The sequence below is a fragment of the Mus musculus genome, chromosome 1 (assembly GCF_000001635.26).
Source record: "Mus musculus strain C57BL/6J chromosome 1, GRCm38.p6 C57BL/6J".
Classification (NCBI taxonomy): Eukaryota; Metazoa; Chordata; class Mammalia; order Rodentia; family Muridae; genus Mus; species Mus musculus.
Genome location: NC_000067.6, coordinates 89,254,986 through 89,273,206, shown reverse-complemented (window position 1 = coordinate 89,273,206; position 18,221 = coordinate 89,254,986). Strand labels below are relative to the sequence as shown.

The 18,221-nt window shown below is 47.4% G+C and overlaps 1 pseudogene; it reads left to right on the top strand.

The window, feature by feature from the left end:
* Positions 16,207-17,064, top strand: Gm5259 (predicted gene 5259; annotated as a pseudogene).

Below are 18,221 nucleotides of genomic sequence, written 5' to 3'. Positions count from 1 at the left end.
GAGTTTCCAGAGCCTACTCAAACCGCAAGCCCCAGCGGCTGGGGACCACACCTTCAACATACATGCCTTCTGGGGAAGCCATTTCACACTTGGACCAGAGCCATCAATACCCCATCTGATGTCTACAGGTTGATTAACACTGCCCTGTCCTTCCTGAAGCAAGTGCGGCGAGGCTCCCCCCACCTCCCTGGCCGTTCAGAGAGGACCTGGTCTGGGGCTGGAATATCGATATCCCCATTTCCATAAAGACACTCCTTAACAAACCCCCCCCACACACACACACACACAGATCCACAAATGCCTGTTTTAGGATAGACAAACGGCAGCCTCCCTTGCCTCCACATTGCCGAGGCTGGCACTCTCACTGATAAATGGCTAAGCACTTGCCAGGTGCAGCTGGCCCTGTCCTTGGGAAAGAGACAAAGGAAAACATCCTTGAAAAGATAATCAGGGGTCAGAGGCAGCAACGACTGGCCATAAAACACGTTAATTCCTGCTAACACCATAAAGTTACTCCCTAGGTCAGAAAAAGTCCCCCCTCCCAGTTGCGAGATTCTGCCTTGCCGCCTAAACAACGATATCGCATTTGAAAAATGTCTTACTTTGTCATTCCCCTGTCACCCTAAAACCTAAAGAATCTCTAACTATGCTGTGTATAAGTGCCAAGCCTACTAGGCTCAGGGTGGCACTCCTGTCCTACGCAGTGCGAGGGTTTGCAATCCGAGTCTGCTTGTAACAATATTAAAGACTCTTATGCATGATTGCATCGGGCCCTGCAGTTCCTTCGCTCTCCCGGGGTTCCCTTGGAATCGGGGACACAACAGGTGCACATGTGTAGGGAATGTTCATGGGACATGTATGTCTGCATGTGTGTAGAAGCCCGAACTTGGCGTCGACTGTCTTCATTGATCTCTCTCTACTTTACTGAGGCTGGGTCTTCTGTTGGTCCTGGAGCTTTCCAATTGCAGGTGGTCTAGCTAAGCAGCTTGCCCCAGGGATCGCCTATCTCTGCTTGCCTACTGCTGGGCTTGCAGGCAGCTGCCACAGCTGCCTGGCTTTTATGTGGGTTTGGGGAACTGAACTCTGGTCCCTACCCCTGGACAGCAGGCACTCTCTTCACTGAGTACCTTTCACCAACTATCTTACTTGCTTCATGGAGTCCTATGAGGCCGGTGCTGTCACTGCCCTCAGATGGAGAAACCCGGGCACAGAGGTTTGTGGAACCTGCCTGCTATTGGCAGTTCCTGCAGCAGTGCTCTATGACAGGACCCTGGTGACAGCGTCCAGAATGACCCCATCAGGCCTCCTTCTGGAATCATCTGCACTGTCGTCTGGTCTTTAGCAGCACAGGAAACGTTACCTCATCCTCCAAACAGGTGTGTGAGTCATATCTTGGATCTCCCAAAATAGATAAGGATGATTGCTTTGCATCTTCCGGTCGGTGACACATTATGAAACGACTGTTATTAACTGCAGCTTAATCAAATGAGTTTTTTTTTATATGAAGAGTTTTTCCTTGCTTTGTGTTCCATGGGGAAAATGGAGACACCCCTTTTCCAACTCATAGCCCCTCCCACTTAAAATATCTGTTTTTTTTTTTTTTCTCTTTTCTTCCTAGTATTTATATTCTGACAGAAATGGCTGAAGACTATGGGGGTCACATCTCACTGGCCTCTGATTATAGCTAGTATCAATAGCCACACCTGAATTAAGCAAAATAGGTGACAAACAACTTCAAATCATGGAACTGCTTCTCTGTGTGTTTGTGTGTTTGTGTGTTTGTGTGTGTGTGTGTGTGTATCTATGTGGGCATGTGTGTGTATATGTGTGTGTGTGTGTCTGTCTGTCTGTCTGTCTGGATGTGTCTGGATGTGGTGGAGTCTCCCCCAGACAGAGTCTGGAAAGTGCCTAAGATGCGGATGTATAGTTTGTAATTTCTGGGGAAGACAGGCCCGTAGATAATCTTTAATTTTACAGGAAAAAATTTTGAGAACAACAAAGAGAGCATATGGGAATGACTTCCCTGCTTACAAAGCTCCACAGACCTTTTTCAGAAGAGCAAAAACAATTGTGTGGAAAATGTGAAAGCTCCGTGTTGCCCCTTGAAAGGCGAACATCCCAGAGTGGCGCCTTGGATGCTGGAAAATGTTAACCACAGTTTGCACTCACAGATGGCTGCTCTTGCCCCTTTAAACTTAGATCACAATTGCTCTGTTAATGAACAGCCAAAAATAGACATACTTAGAGCATGTATGTTTTAAATCTCAATTTTGTATATGTCTTGAGAAACTTTAGGGTATGTTTTCCAAGAGCTATACAAACCACTGGTACTAACTGGCACTCACAGTTAAAAAGAGAGGGGAGGAGACAGGAGATGAGGAGGAGGCAGAGAAAGGGAAGGGGAGGAGGCAGGGGAGGGGAAGGAGATGGGGAAGGGGGAGGACACCAGAGAAGGAGGAGGAGGACACAGGGGAGGAGCACAGGGAGGGGGAAGGGGAGGAGAAAGGGGGAGGGGGAGGGGAGGAGAAGGGGAGGGGGAGGGGGAGGAGAGAGCCCATACTACTTACCCCTTCTCTTAATAGCTTTATAGACAGAAAATAAGGAAGAAGATGAGTGTCAAATGGGACCCTGCTCTTCCCAGGCTCCTGCCAAACCATCTTCAGGCCGTCCCTGAAGGTAGGCTGCTGGGCTCTCCTTGTCTGGCGGTCTAGCTTCACAGAGGTTAGCAACTTGCTAGTTGCCCTGGCACTAAGACTCCTCCGAGGGCAGTGTGCACATCTCTGGTGCGTGCCTCTCTCTTGTGGTCTGAGCTAAGGGGGGGGCTTGAGTTCACACCATTGCCTCTTCTTCATCCTGTTGTCATAGCACACAGCGCGCTGACACTGAAGGAGAGGAGGACTCAGTCCATGGACCCTGCTTTTAAATTCACGTTGCCTTACTTTTGCAGCTGCCTCTGCCCCGCAGTCAATCGCAGAGATGAGCTACAGAGCTCCCACATGCAATGGAGTCCTGTGGCCTGTGAGGTCCGTGCAGGACGAGGAAGGGCAATTGTGGGCCGTGGGAGGGCAAAGGAAACCAGAGCCCAGGAATTCTTACAGAGTACAGCGTCCTTCCATGAAAACTTCAGGACAGTCTGGAGGGTGGGTGCCGTCATGCCCATGAGTCAGAAAAGTGGGGAGGAGTGGAGAAATTATAAGGTTTTCTCTCTTTAGGTCTGTCTTAAACAGACCAAGATAGAGGACTGGTCAGGAGGCATCTTGATAGCTCTTCTTGACTAGACTCAGTGTTTTTCTGTAACAGAAGAATTGCTGAGACCAAGTGTTTCCTTGTTTCCACAGACAAACTTGCATAGCACCTGCTTGATGACAAGGAGAAGCCCAGAGAGGAAGCACGTGGAATGAAGACTCCCTGGAAGGGTCCAGAGTGACGTCGGAGACCAACATGGAGGCTGAGGGAAGCCTAGACCATACCTTACTGATTTTAGGTATATTTACTATACTTACTGACTGACTTATAGATTTTCTGATGTTAGGTCTCAAGCCAGGACAGAGGCTCCTATTATCATATCAAAGTGGATGCTGTCTACTGAGCCTATCTCAGCATCCACAGTACCTGTTATGGAGGCATCCTGGCTGGCATACCCGGTCCCTACCCTACACTCTCCAGAAGCCTTCCTCCCAGCTTCTCTTCCCCATATAACCCAGCTATTTTGGCTATGTCAGTCTCTTGGTCTCCTGGTCCCCTGGTCCCCTCACTCACTTCTGCTCTTTTGACCTCTAGATCCTCTCTCTTCCTCTCTCCTCTCACTCCTCTCCTTACTCCTTGCATGACCCAGTTCAGTATGCCAGCCATGTTCACTCTGGACTCTTCTAGATGTCTCTGCCTATGTCTGTGCTCTCCCTTATATCTAAAGTAAAAACCGCAACCCTTTAAGAGCGGTGACTGCTGGGGAAAATATCGAATCCATTACAAACATTTGCATAATCTGCCCTTTGATCTGCCAAATTATCTTCTTAGAAAAAAAATGCTGCCTTGCCTAAGTGCTAAGTTCTTTATGCTTAACCTTCCACACAATGAAAGTGTTTTTCTGGCTTCAGAAATTTCTTAATGTGATATAAACTTTAAAAAAAAAATCTTTTCTCAGGGCCACGCTAAGAGTCTGGGCTTCCAAGGAAGCTGGCACTTCTCCAGGCTGGTGTAACCACAGTTACTGGGCTGCCTTACACAGGGTCTGGCTAATCAGAGATCCATCCTAAGAGCTGCTTGAAAAGGGATGGGACACTGAGTTAGCTGGAACTGGAGCAGGAACGGTCCCTTCACTAAATGTCATCTGTAATCCTGGACAGCAGAGCCCAGAGCCCAGAGCCCAGGATGCCCAGGCCAGCAGGGTAGACTTTGCAAGAAGATTGTTCTAACGCAAGTGAATAAAAATAACTTCATGTAAAAAGAACAGACAAAAGACATTTTACTCTACAATAAATGAAATAACAAAATAAGGAAATTATTATTATAGCAGCATGACTGGGTAAGGAAACGCCCATGTTTTAAAGAGAAATGCAAACTGAAGAGGAGAAGAGGAAATCATCCCATATCGAGAATTCGCTCTGAGATGCATCAGGAAAAGAAAAAAAAAGGAAGCCAGCAAAGTAGGCAGAAAGACAGACAGACAGACAGAAAGGAGGAATGAAAACATCTCAGAGGTTTTCTGTTTTAATATCTGAACCTGAATGGTGGGTTTAGGGTCATTGTCTAGGTGCTTTGGAGTGTTGATAATTTCCATAATAAAATGCACAAACCTTTAATGTCTCTTAGCACAATGACAAAAATCGAAGTTGATACAACAGGTAAGCAGAGGCCGGGCACCAAGGATCAAGTGCTGGATGTGGTAAGTATCTGACACAGAGAAGAGTGGTCGTTGTGACAGCCGTGACAAAGGTCTTTGCCTTGGAATAAACTGATTTCATGGAAGAAATACACATCTTCTAGGAATGGCTTTCTATTCTTAAGGAGACTGTTATAAAAAGATGTCATTTTTTCCCAAACAAGAAATAGATGGTGACAGAGAACAATAGACAGTAAACCATATACCATCTCTGCTTGAAAACTGTACTCAAAGTCAGGTCAGCAATGGAGAAGATTAAAAATAAAGAAACGTATTTAAAAACTTGAAAACAGTGGGTTGTGAGTACAAAGCAGTCTTTGGGGGGCGGGGGATGAGTGGGGCAGAGAGCAGTAGGCAGGAGGTGATGCTGTCTGATGTCAGCCGTCAGAGGATAGAAGCAAGCGTTTGTTCCTATCGGCTTGTAATTTGCATTTGTCTGCTAACGTTGTACATGTGTGTACCCTCTGACCTGATGGTTTTACTTCCTGGGACATTTCTGATAAAGTGCTCAGGTGAATGCCAGGAATATATGCACAGAAACGAGTATGCACTCTGCCACTGTGAAAATTAGTGGTCATGGAAACAGCCACCCAACGAGAGAGGTTTGAAGAAATGTTTGTCATTTGACAACTACCACAATCATGGAAAAGATGGTCATGAATGCACTAGGAGGCCCATATGTATGTATATGTGTATGATGTAGATGATGTATATGTGTATGTATGTGTATATGATGTATATGTACTTCATACATATATATATATATACATATATATATAATTTGAAATTTTTGAGGTGTATATGTGAAGAGTAAGTGTGCATGTGTTTGTGTATGCATGCTTGCACATGGATGGCCATATATGTGTGAAATGTGTGACCGTTAAAAGTTGACTTCTGGTGTGTCTTCCTGGATTCTACGCTCTGCGTGAAGGCAGGATCTCTCACTGCACCCAGATCCCTCTGTTTCAGCTAGGCTAGCCAGCCATCTTGCTCTGCTGATGCCCTGACTCTTCCTCCTGACTGCTGGGGTTTCAAGCAGGATGCCATGCCCACCAGCATTTACATGGCTGTTGGGGATCCAAACTCCGGTCCTTGTGCTCATGTGACAAGCATCTTACTGTTGAGATATCTCTCTAGATCCTTTGTTTGAGCTCATTACTTAAATTTGTTTATTTACTGTGTGTGTGTGTGTGTGTGTGTGTGTGTGTGTGTGTGTGTGATGCAGCACACCTGAGGAGGTCAGAGGACTGTTGGGAGCACAACGGTCCTCATGGCCACAGATCGCCATGGAAACTAGGAACGTTAAGCACACAGTACTGTCCTCCTGAAGGAATGGACCATATAACCTGGTTTTTTGTGCAGGCGGCTGGGGATTGGAGGTGACAAACAGCCTAGTGATCTGTGTTTTCTGAAGGGTTAGGATCCCAAAATCAAGACAGGAGATGGCTAATAGCCAAAATGACCTCTATGCTTTCCATATGACTGAGGCCAGGGTAGTTCCTTTTCTGGGCCCTTAAGCTAATACATGTAGCCTCTCTCCAGAACCCATCTTGGAAGAAACGACAAGTACTTTGAGTTGAGTTTCAATGTAATTATGCCTCCTTGTGCACCAGTGATTGTATTACACTAGGAAACTTTTTCCTAAACCATACTGTGTTTAAATATGCTGGCAATAAACTGGCTGGTACAATGCTTGCAGGGACCCCCAGTGGAGGATAGAGCAGTGTTTAGGTTATCATCTTGCCATCCCTTGTTTGAACTCTTACAAAAAGCATTAGTTACTCTTATACATGTAAGGTCTTTTATTAAAGATGCTACAAAAGCATAAAGGAAATAGATGTATGGAAAGTGGGGTCTGGGAAGACAACCTTGTACAATGGGATCAGAACAATTAACCAGAAAAGCAGAGAGCTCACCTCATCAGGGCATGGGAGATAGCTTAGCCGGTAAAGGTGCTTGACATGCAAGCCTGAAGAGCTGAATTCGATTCCCCAGAACCTCTCATGGAAGGAGAGAAGCCAGTCCTGAGTGTTTTCTTCTGCTCTCCACATGCACATCACAGCACACACATGCACACATATCCAATCATATTAATAAGTATAATTCTTTTTCCAGACATTTCTGTGTTTGAATTTTCAGGTACGAAAGGCAGCCTATTCTTTAGAAGGTATCTAGGTGTATTAGTCATTTAGAAAGTATTAGTATGTGCGAGTCATAACAGTGAGTCAGACTGACCCAAGGCTTTCTCAGAGGCCCTGATGATAAACCGGAAGCTAGTTCTGCATCCTTGCCCCATGGCAGACGTGGCAAGGTCTAGTCTGGGGCCTGAAAGGGATAAAGTTTTAGTTCCCAGAAAGGTGGCTTTCCCCTCTGAAGGGCTGAGGTTATCAGTCTTAAGGCAGCTACGTCTGAGGTTGCCAATGTGGTCTGATTGAGCTCTCTGCTAACCTTGGCCCATTTCTCCCTGTGCAAATGGTAGATAAGATGCTGTACTTAATAAACTTGACTGGCATAAGACATAGGCAGTGCATGACCTCCTGGTCATAGATTTCTATCTTCTTAGTTGTCTCTTCCTCTGGCTGTCCCACGAACCCTGTCCATGAAGAACACCCTGCTAGCCCAGGTGGATCTCCATAACCATATGTAATGACCCAAGCCATGATCTGTGGCTCTGCCTGTGTCCATGGTGTTAACAGTACCCGTACGGAAGGCAGAATAGAGAGGCATTGACTGCCAGTGGCCACCTGCATACAGTGTCTCTACCCCTGAGACACACCAGACGTAACAACATTCGGGATGTCAATAGTGATAAAACGTAAAAATAATTAAGAAAGCATGAGTTTTAAGTGTTATTACTTTTGCTTTTAATCAATTTATCTAATTGTAAATTCACGTAGTGTTCTTTTAAAGATAAAGACAATGTTGAACAACCAGCTTGAAATTCCCCCAAAATCTGACAATTGGCTCTTTCAAGGCTGTGAAAACCAACATTTTTATTCGGCTGTGATAGTTCCACAGAATGACAAAAGGAGAGAGGGAGGAAACACCATTAGTTATGTGCCATAATTGAGACCAAATCAAACAGGCATAGGAGTGTTTGTGAATAGAGAGACTGAAGTTAAAGAAAAAGGCAGGAGGTTTTGTGTCGCTGCCCATTAAGGGTTTGGAGAGAATGATCACACAGAATAACACCTTACAAATAATACTCCCACAATCCCACAAAGGCCTGACTGCCCCCCAACCCCCGCAGTAGATAAGGATGGCAGTTAGAGATTCTTGCTTACACATGGGGAGGACCCGCAAAGCTCTCTGGAGTTTAGGTGGGAAGTTTCCCAAAGGAGTGGCCAGGGGTGGAGTGAAGTGACCCTGTCGGGAGGGATGGGCTCAAACATCAAGGTACAAAGTGAATCAGACTCAGAGGAAGCACAATTGGACAGTGACACAATACTGGAGGGACAGAAGAGCCCCTGGGTTGATGCTCAACTGAAAATAGACCATGCTTGTGTCAGCCAGAGATGTGAGCCACAGCAAAGACCAAGTCAGACCCCATCCATCTTTGGTCTACACTAACTGGACCACAATGTATTTATTACACGCTCAGTGATGCCTGAATCCCAACCTCTCACTATTACCTACAACCTCCAAGACTCTGACATGCTCTTGGAGGGAGGGCACAGGGAGGCTGCCTGAAGACTGGGAGATATGAAAGAGACTGTCCCAACAGACTGTCTGGATCATTGGCTAGAGGCATGTATTAGATTGGATGAGAATATAATTTTTCCTCTGCTGCTGAGTTCTCACTGAGTGGAGCATCTCAGAAGGAAGCAATCTAGTTTCCGGACATTCTTACTCTGGCAAATATCACTTTTCAACCCCTTGATAGGATCTTAATTGGAGACCTGAAAATTCTTATATAAAAACCAATCTTACAGCCATTTACCATTTATAGCTGCTTCTAGATTAAAAGCCAAATTATTCTGGAAGGGGTTTTATCAAGTTAGTCTGTCAATATCCTTGGTGGGTAAGGACATATATGCTTCTACAGTCGAGGTGTCCCTTGCTTTCTAAAGGTTACCAGCCTGGGTGGAGCACCAGCAGGGTCTCAGGCGAGCTAGACAGAATGCCAGCGATAACCCTCCTACCCCCGGGTCACATCTGTAGACTGACAAAGAGGCCTGCAAAGATGTCTGGCTGCTCTCCTGCACTGTACCTCAGAAGAAGCCTTGGCTGAGTATCCTGGAAACACTCCTCTCTTGAAGTTCCAGCCCGGAGTGAACAGATTTAGTTTCCTGCTTTCTGGGAATTACCTAGATACCTCAGGACCCCCAACTAGTTAACACAATTCTTGCCTTCACACCAGTGCAAGCTCCCAACTGTGCCAGGGATAGGAGATGTCACCAGATGTATGGATCCAAGGGCATCATTTTCTAGCCTGGGATCATTATCTTGCTTTGAGAATTCTTCAAAAAAGAGATGTTCTCACAGTTGGCAATTTCTCTTGAGTTTATTTATTTATTCTGGGTCTGTATGGGAGGTAGAAATATCTTTCCTCAAAACCACATGTGGGCTCAGCATTGTCTTGTTAGAGATTCCAGCCAGCTTGTTTTTCCCCAGCAGCGTGTGGTGGGCAGAATGAGAGGTGGCACAGCGGCGGCCTCTTCTGCCAGCGCTCAGCTGGTCCTGGGTCTGCTGGGTGGCATATCCTACTGAGAAGAATGCTGTGCACTCTGGATCCAGCTAGAGAATTAGAGGCTTCCCTGGGAGAGGAACAGGGCTTGGAAAGTTCCCACAATCAAGATGCCCCATCTGGTGGGCACACCTTTCTTTTGGCAATGGCCAGGATGGCTATGAGCTTTGTCAGAAACAGTGGTGTAGAAAGCTGTGGACTCTGGGAAGAGAGGCTGGGTGGTGGGGAACTGTGCTATGCTGGAGGCTCCAGGCTGTGTTTCATGGGGTCTTCTCATTCCCACTGGAGACTCTCCCCATCCAGCTGTGCCTGCCAAGGGGCAGCTGTCCATCCACTTCTCCTTGCAGGTTCCCTCCGATGCTGTGAGTGATAGATCTAGCTTCACCTTCCCATGATGTCCCTCTGGGGTGACCCACATTGCAGAGGCATCAGCAGCTTGGACCAGAGCTGCGTAACATCCTGCTGTTGGGACGACACATCCAAATGCCCATGATGTGTGCTCGAAGCTCGGGACTTCACACCACTCCCGTTGTTTGACAGAGGGGCATCATTTTGTCCTCTGTTCCCTTCTCATAAAACCAATGCATGCCCCAAGTCAGCTCAAGCTGTCCAGCGTGTGAGCTGAACTCTAGGAAGATTCCTATCAAAAATATTTTCCAACTTTGATCTGAACTAGAGGTTTCAGAAGCTCTGCTGCTGGGCATAGATACATTTCACTGGAGTGTCTCTGAAGACACCTGGGTCCTGGTTGATAAAAATTGTGGATGATACTTCGGAGTAAATGGACATTTGAGTCCTGTGGAAGGAGTCTCATTTAGAGGACTATGGGCATGACGAAGGGGAATGTCTGGGCTGATCTACCTGTCTATAATGTTCTATACGTCTATATCTATAGACATACTGCACCCTACGTAAAAAAACCCACTCCATTTGTGAAAAAATAGTGTCTATAATATCAAACCCTAGATATTTGTGATGGGGCATCTTTGGTAAGGGAGGCGATAGTTTTGGCTGTATTGTGATTAGAGAAATAGGAAAAGACACATGCGAAGAGGGAGACAGTGCACTTATGTGTTGGGCCCTGCTGCTGAAGGTCAAAGTTCTCCATGTCCAGACAGATCTCTTGAGTTCAGTGCAGGATGACGTACTCTCTTTTCTTAGCAGGGGCCTCCTCTTCTCAGCCTGATCTGGGGAGCCCAATCCCCTTATCCTGGATACTGTTATGTAGCCTTGGTGAGATTACAGGTGAACCTGCCCAGCAAGCACCTGGACTTCTTGGAATGCCTCTCCATGCACACGAGGCATTCTCCAGTACCCTAAGCTCTAGTCAATGATACCCATGCTGGAAAACCCTAGCCCCTTCCCCAAAGCTATACAGCTCTTGGTTCACCCTGAATAAAGCTGAGCTGCCTCTCTGAAGCCGATCCTGGAACTGTGTCATTTTTGTTACTCACAGGCCTTTAGAACCCTGTTTTTCAACTCTGCTCTCTTTGTCCTTGTGGGTCAGTGGCCAACAGCCCCAGGGAGAAGGGTATGTGTGTGTGTGTGTGTGTGTGTGTGTGTGTGTCTGTGTATCTGTGTGTTTGTAAGTGTTGAGAAGGCTAGGCTGACTCCAGAGACTAGGCCTAAGAACTGGGCAAGCCCAGGCAAATCAATCAATAGAAAAACCCCAGGCTCCAGCCTTCATGCCCCAATAATGGTTCAGGAGTGCCTAGAGATAAAAATGAAGCTCATCTGCCCCAGAATTTCAATTGCTTTAGATTGAGCCTGCAAGCTCACTTGCTTGTCTCTCTATTGTGGTAATGGGATACCCCAGCATGCTGGACTTCCACAGACTCAAGCATGGTTTGAGTTTGCAGACTATTTGAGTCTGGAGTATCATTCTTCATTGAATCATGGACCCTTACAGTGTATATGAATGCAGGTAAGAGTTCCAGTTAACCTCGGGCGTACTTTCTCCATAACTGTCCATCTTGTTTCTTGAGACAGATTCTCTAATTGGCTTGGTAACTTTCTAAGTCACCAGATGGCTGGCCAGAGAGCCTAAGGGATATGCCTATCTCTGTGTCCCAATCACTAAGATTACAAGTTCATGCCACCAAGAGTCCCCTTCATCCTGGACCCGGAGTGGGGGGTGGGGTGGAATAGCTCGTCTTGTGGTGGCACGTGGGACAAGCATGGCACAAACGCTGGTGCTGAAGCTCCCAAGACTGTGCCTGTTACTGTGGCATAACCCAGCTCCCACTGACCGCTAGGTTCCCCTCTCTAATTGGAGGAAGTAAAGAACAACTAGCTTGCTGTGAGGCCCATGGCCTCCCAAATGTCACGTGCCTGGACCCTTTAGGAAAGAGCACTAACCAGTGCCTACTGACTTCCTGGGGGCGCTCTGACTTCAACGACTGCTCCTTTGCCTTGCTCTGGGGACCCGTGGTGAGCCATCAAACCTTTCCCCCTTAATGCCTTTGAAACAGTGCAGAGCAGCCACATAACCACATTTGCCCTGTAACATACCATGCCCCAGGGCAAAAATCCACTTTGTTTCAGGAGCTGTTTTATATTATGGCCAGCTAGGCAACCAGGGTCATCTCCACTGGCCCTGTCATGAGATAAGAAGTCTGGGCCATGATTTTGTCAAGGCATCAGCCAAGTCCATAAAGGTCACAGTGGAGACTTGTGTATCACAGGAAGGCAACGGGGCAGATGGCATCTGAAGGGATGCCATCTTCATGGCTTTACTCTAGCTGACAGTTGGGGGTCTCATGTCCAGAAACAGCCCAGCCCTGAATTCATTGGAAAACAAAACAAAACATCTCTCCTTCTGGGCAAGGAGCAGAGTGGACTATATATCCATCTCCACCCCTTCTCTGGAGCAGATTGCAAACCCTGGCTTTCTTCCACATGACTCCTCAGAGCCTCTTAGTGGACTGTGAGAAGGGGACTTAGAACAATGTCACATGGCTTTGCTAACAGACCAAGTTCTAGCAGAGGACTCACAGAGGCAACCATAAAAGGGCCCCCACCCTCCTCGATACTGTCCAAAGGAGAGCGGGAGATTTCATAATAAACGGAGTTGCATCTTTAGTCTAGAACCAGGCCCTGTCACCCCGGATAAAGCCAACACAGCCACAAAGTCCGCATGAACCTATAGACAAGAACCGAAACGCAACGATCCAGAGCTGAGGCTGTAGTTTAGTGGGGAGAGTACTTACCTAGCACACTTGAAGTCCTGGGTTCCATCCGAAGCACTGCAGATACTGGGTGTGATGGTGCATCTGGTTTTACCGGCACTGGAGACTGGAGATAGGAGGGAGGTGAGGGAGGGGGTCAGAAGTTCAAGGTCATCTTCAGATGCTTAAAGAGGTCAAGGACAGTCTGATGTGAAACCTTGTCACAAGCAAACAGACAATCAAGAACTCTCCACTGTGCTCTCTCTCTCTCTCTCTCTCTCTCTCTCTCTCTCTCTCTCTCTCTCTCTCTAACACACACACACACACATTCTGAACTTCTGGACTTGTTTGTTAAGCAGCATTACCATAACATGAATATTTCATTCACTGAGAAATGACTTCTGAATTTTATCTATTCCCTTTCAAAAATCTGAGAAGCCCCAGTAACATGCCAGCCATGAGGTCTTAGATCTGGGCTCTGCTTTGTACATTCTGAGTATATAGACTTAAACTTCCACCCCTTTTTGAGCCTGCGCTCCCGGTACCTCCCCTGGTGCCACACTGGGCCTGGGAGCAGGCTGGTGAGTGGTAGCACCTCCGACCACAGTGCTCCTGCCTGGGTGTCTACAGTAGACCTTTCCAACAGCGAGGGGCTCCAGGAGCGGTTTGCGCCCTATTCTCAGTGCTTATTTTTGGCAGAAGAGTCTCCCTCAGCAGATTCCCTGAGCAGCAGCAGCTGCTGCTGCTGGGTTTGAAGTGACCAGTGGCCTGGTGGGACCTCATCTCCTACCTTGTGCTTTTCTGCAATCCAGGCTGTTGCTCAGCGCTCCATGCCACAGAGCGCGGAGCCAGGTTCGGGGACAGGTAGGACTGGAGTCAGCTCCCTGAATTCTCCACTTGAGTCCCAGGTCCTTCGAGGCCCCTGCTCTACCTTCCTCTCCTCCATAGCAGGTGTAATTCTCAGCTTTAGACCATCACAAAGTCTACTTAGTTGTTTTTTTTGTTGTTGTTTGTTTGTTTGTTTGTTTTTCGAGACAGAGTTTCTCTGTATAGCCCTGGCTGTCCCGGAACTCACTTTGTAGACCAGGCTGGCCTCGAACTCAGAAATCTGCCTGCCTCTGCCTCCCGAATGCTGGGATTAAAGGCATGCACCACCACGCCCTGCTGGATTCTGGCCTTTTACTAGCCAGTGCTGGCACTGTCTACTTGATGTCTCCTGGGCCAAGGCTTAAAACTATTCTCTCATTAAAGTCGCCTGTTCCCCTGTTGTCACCTACAAGATCAGGCTCCCAAATAGTCATATCTTCCAGCCCCTCTTCAGTTCATCTTATGCCCTCACCCCAAACCACTGCAGGTCGGATGCAGGATTCAGCCATGTAGACATAACCAATCAGCCCTCTGTTGTAGTAGTCTGTCACCTGAGCTGGCATTTGGAAGGACAACTACAAGGTCGGTCCCCATCTGCTACACAGATGCTCACCAAGTCCTTGAAGGAACAACAGGGTTGAGCCATCATGGTAAGCACAGGGACTCCGCTGAAGACCCCAGAGGTTCAAGGAGGAAATGGTGGCACTGAGAAATGGCTGGTCTTTCCTACACAGGCTCCTGCCTCCTCCTGGTCTCATACTGAGGACAAGATACCAGGGCCTGCTCCAGAGGGTGGTCATGAGCCTCCCCTGCCTCCTTCTCTGTATGGCTAACTGGGTTGAACAGGGTCCCTCTCCTAAAGCCCTATTGTTCCTGAGACCTCAGAATGGGGTCCATACTTTGATTCCATTCTGCTGGCTTCCATGTGTCTGTGGTTTTAAATCAGCACCTGGGCTTGAGAACAGCTCTTTGAGACAAGCCACGTACCTCAACGAGGAAGCTGTCTGAACTGTCTGACTGGGGTCTAGTCAGTGCCCACTCAGGGTAGTGCTGGGACAGACAAAGAAGGAGGAAATGAAGGGAGGGGAGAAATGAAGTGGCAGGCTCCCTGAGATGTTCAGAGGAGCTCAAAGCTGGTCTCTAGAGGCGAGATAGAGTGCCGGGAGAGGCACAAAAGGCAGTTTCACAGAGTTCTAACACACCCGAGTATGAGCAGGTGAGAGGCCATGAGACACCCCTTGTGTTTCCAGGGTAGTTACCCAGACCACTTTTCTCTGCTGCTACTCAATACCTGGATGAATTTGTGCCACCTGCTTCCCAGAGCCCTCCTCCACAGGGTGGTGATAGGAGACTGTGATCTGGTTGTGGGAATCCAGTGGTGTGCTTCCCTGAAGCTCAGAACCCTATGTGAGGCAGAAGCGGCAAGCCATCTGTGTTACCATGGCTGCTGAGGGGCCGCTGGTACTGAGTGCTGGGGGAGGGGATGCTGGGAAAACAGTGCGCAGACACAGTGTGCACTGCAGAAACTTACACAGGAGTAGATCCCAGAGCCAGGGAAGATAGCTGGGATATGAGGCTTGCTGGGCGAGCATGAAGACCTGAATTCAAAGCCCCGGCACCATGCAAGCTTCTGTGAATGATGGAGACAGAAGATTCCCCGGGGGCTTGATGGCTGCCAGCCTAGCTCCAGAGTCAACAGGACACTTTGTCTCAGGGGAATAAGGTAGAGAGTGATAGAGAAAGACACTCAGTGTTCTCTGGCATAGACACAGATGCACATCTACTTTGTATGCACACGAACACACCCCCCACCCCCCACACCCCCACACCTCCATACACAAACATCCCCACACATACCTACACACACACACATCTATACATACCTACCTACATACACATACACAGACACACACACTCCTACACACACACAGACACACTCTCTCACATACACACTCACACACAAATACCCCCACACACCTACACACACACCTACACACACATACCTACACACACACCTACACACACACACACACAGACACACACACACACCTACACACACACAGACACACACTCTCTCTCTCTCTCTCTCTCTCTCTCTCTCTCTCACACACACACACACCACTGCCATCACCACAGCCATACACATATCTTCTCTGGACACAAAATAATATATTATAACATTATTATATTTGCTAAAGAGTTAAATTTTAATTGAACAAGAAGGCAGGGCTTGATTTCTAAATTGCAGAGGAGAAATTAAGTAACCCCTGGATGTTTTAAAATAATTTGTAGTTGACTTTAAATTCATACTGCAAATTCTAGTGCTGGCCAAAAGTTAAATATAAAAGCTCAGTTCAAATGAACCCACCCATCCCTCGCTACTATGACAAAAAGAGAACAAAAAGGAAGGGAGAGAAATACATCTGACTAAACTAGAATCTATATAAAAAGGTGATAGCACACTTTTAATTTCTGCATTCAGAAGGCTGAGGCAGGAAGGTCTCTAAGTTTGAGACCAGCCTTTTCTACATGGGGGCAGGGGGAAGTGTTCTAGATTAGCTAGGGCTATACAGTAAGACCCTGTTTCAAAACTAAATGAGCTCTCTCCACCAGCTGAGCAAGATGCCCAAAGGAAAGAATGCCAAGGAGAAGAAGGTGGCCCTGGCCCGCGCTGTCATTAAGAAACAGGAGGCAAAAAAGATGGTCAGTCCTTTGTTTGAGAAAAGGCCCAAGAACTTCGGCATTGGACAGGACATCCAGCCCAAAAAAAATCTAACACGCTTTGTCAAATGGCCCCACTACATTAGGCTGCAGTGGCAAAGAGCTATGCTCTACAAGCGGCTCAAAGTCCCTCCTGCCATTAACCAGTTCACCCAGGCCCTGGACAGGCAGACAGCTACTCAGCTGCTTAAGCTTGCCCACAAGTACAGACCAGAGACAAAACAAGAGAAGAAGCAAAGGCTACTGGCCCATGCTGAGAAGAAAGCTGCTGGCAAAGGGGACATCCCAACTAAGAGACCACCCGTCCTCCAAGCAGGAGTCAATACAGTCACCACCTTGGTGGAGAACAAGAAGGCTCAGCTGGTGGTGATGGCCCATGACATAGACCCATTGAGCTGGTGGTTTTCCTGCCTGCCCTGTGTCGAAAGATGGGGGTTCCCTACTGCATCATCAAGGGAAAGGCCAGGTTGGGGCACCTGGTCCACAGGAAGACATGCACCACTGTTGCCTTCACACAGGTTAACTCGGAAGACGAGGGTGCTCTGGTTAAGCTGGTGGAAGCTATTAGGACAAATTACAATGACAGATACGACAAGATCCACCGCCACTGGGGAGGCAACGTCCTGGGTCCTAAGTCTGTGGCTCGCATTGCCAAGCTGGAAAAAGCAAAGGCTAAAGAACTCGCCCCTAAACTGGGCTAAATGCACACTAAGTCTTCTGTACATAAATACAATTGCAAACATTTTTTTAAAAACTAAATGAATAAATAAATAAGGACAGGAGAGATGCTTTCATGGTTAAAAGTAGGTACTTCTCATGAAGAGGACCCAAGATCAGTTCCCAGACCCCATATCAGTTGGCTCAGAATTGCCAGTTACTCTGCCCTTAGGAGCTCTACATCTTCTGGCCTCTGAGGGCACCTGCACTCATGTCCCAGACCCTCCTTTCATGCATAATTAAAAAAATAAAAAAAGCTTTTAAAATTTTGATAGTCGAAGAGATAACCATAAATGGGGGCAAATACTAATTACATAAAAACTCATGCAAATTAACCACACTGTACTAAAATGCCTCTGTGTGATGGGCCAACAGATAGGATGGATTCTTGTGTCACCATAGAAATGCATCCCTCGCATCTCCACAGAGGAGAGTGACGGAAAGCACCAGTGTGGTTCTGAAATTTGTCACTCTCTCGGCTGTGAAGTCACACCTACTGCAGTCTGATCTGAGCCAGTGCCCTAGGGTGGCAGGGATACTGTGACAAGGCAAACCTGGGGTGGGGGTGAGATTCCTCAGAGGGCAGAGTCCACCCCTGGAACACACTCCCAGACTGCACTGGGGTTGATGGTGGCCCTCCACCAAACTCCCTTCCTTCCTTGCTTCTAGTGCCTAAGCCTTCACAGTATTGGGACAGCCCACCGTGGGGTCTTCCCAGATCTCCTCCTAGTGTCCTTGCTAAACAGATGCTAGGAGTGCCTTGCAGGGTCAGTCTTGTCTCAGCCTCTGTCTCTCAGAAGATATGGACTCACAAAGGAGGGACAAAATGATTACTGGCTTCATAATACGGAGAAAAACACATCCAGCTCTCCAGTGCTCAAAGACTCAGTTCAAACTGCATAAAAAGATCACGCGGCAGGGTCTGTGGCATTTCCCAGTCCCCATCCCCAAGTTTGACTATCCAAAGCTTGTCTTGTCCAAGCAGAGAAGCACGTTTGCACATTATATAGGGTATCGTGCAAAATAGTTCAGATGGTGTGAGAAAAAAATGGCACCGTGAAGAAAGCATCTCAAAAGTGACTGTGTTTTGACCCTGATATTTCACATCAAGGGCAAGTTCTTGAGCAACAGAGATGCTTATAAACGGGCTCTAAATGTCCAGCATCCCTTTGCCAGTCTT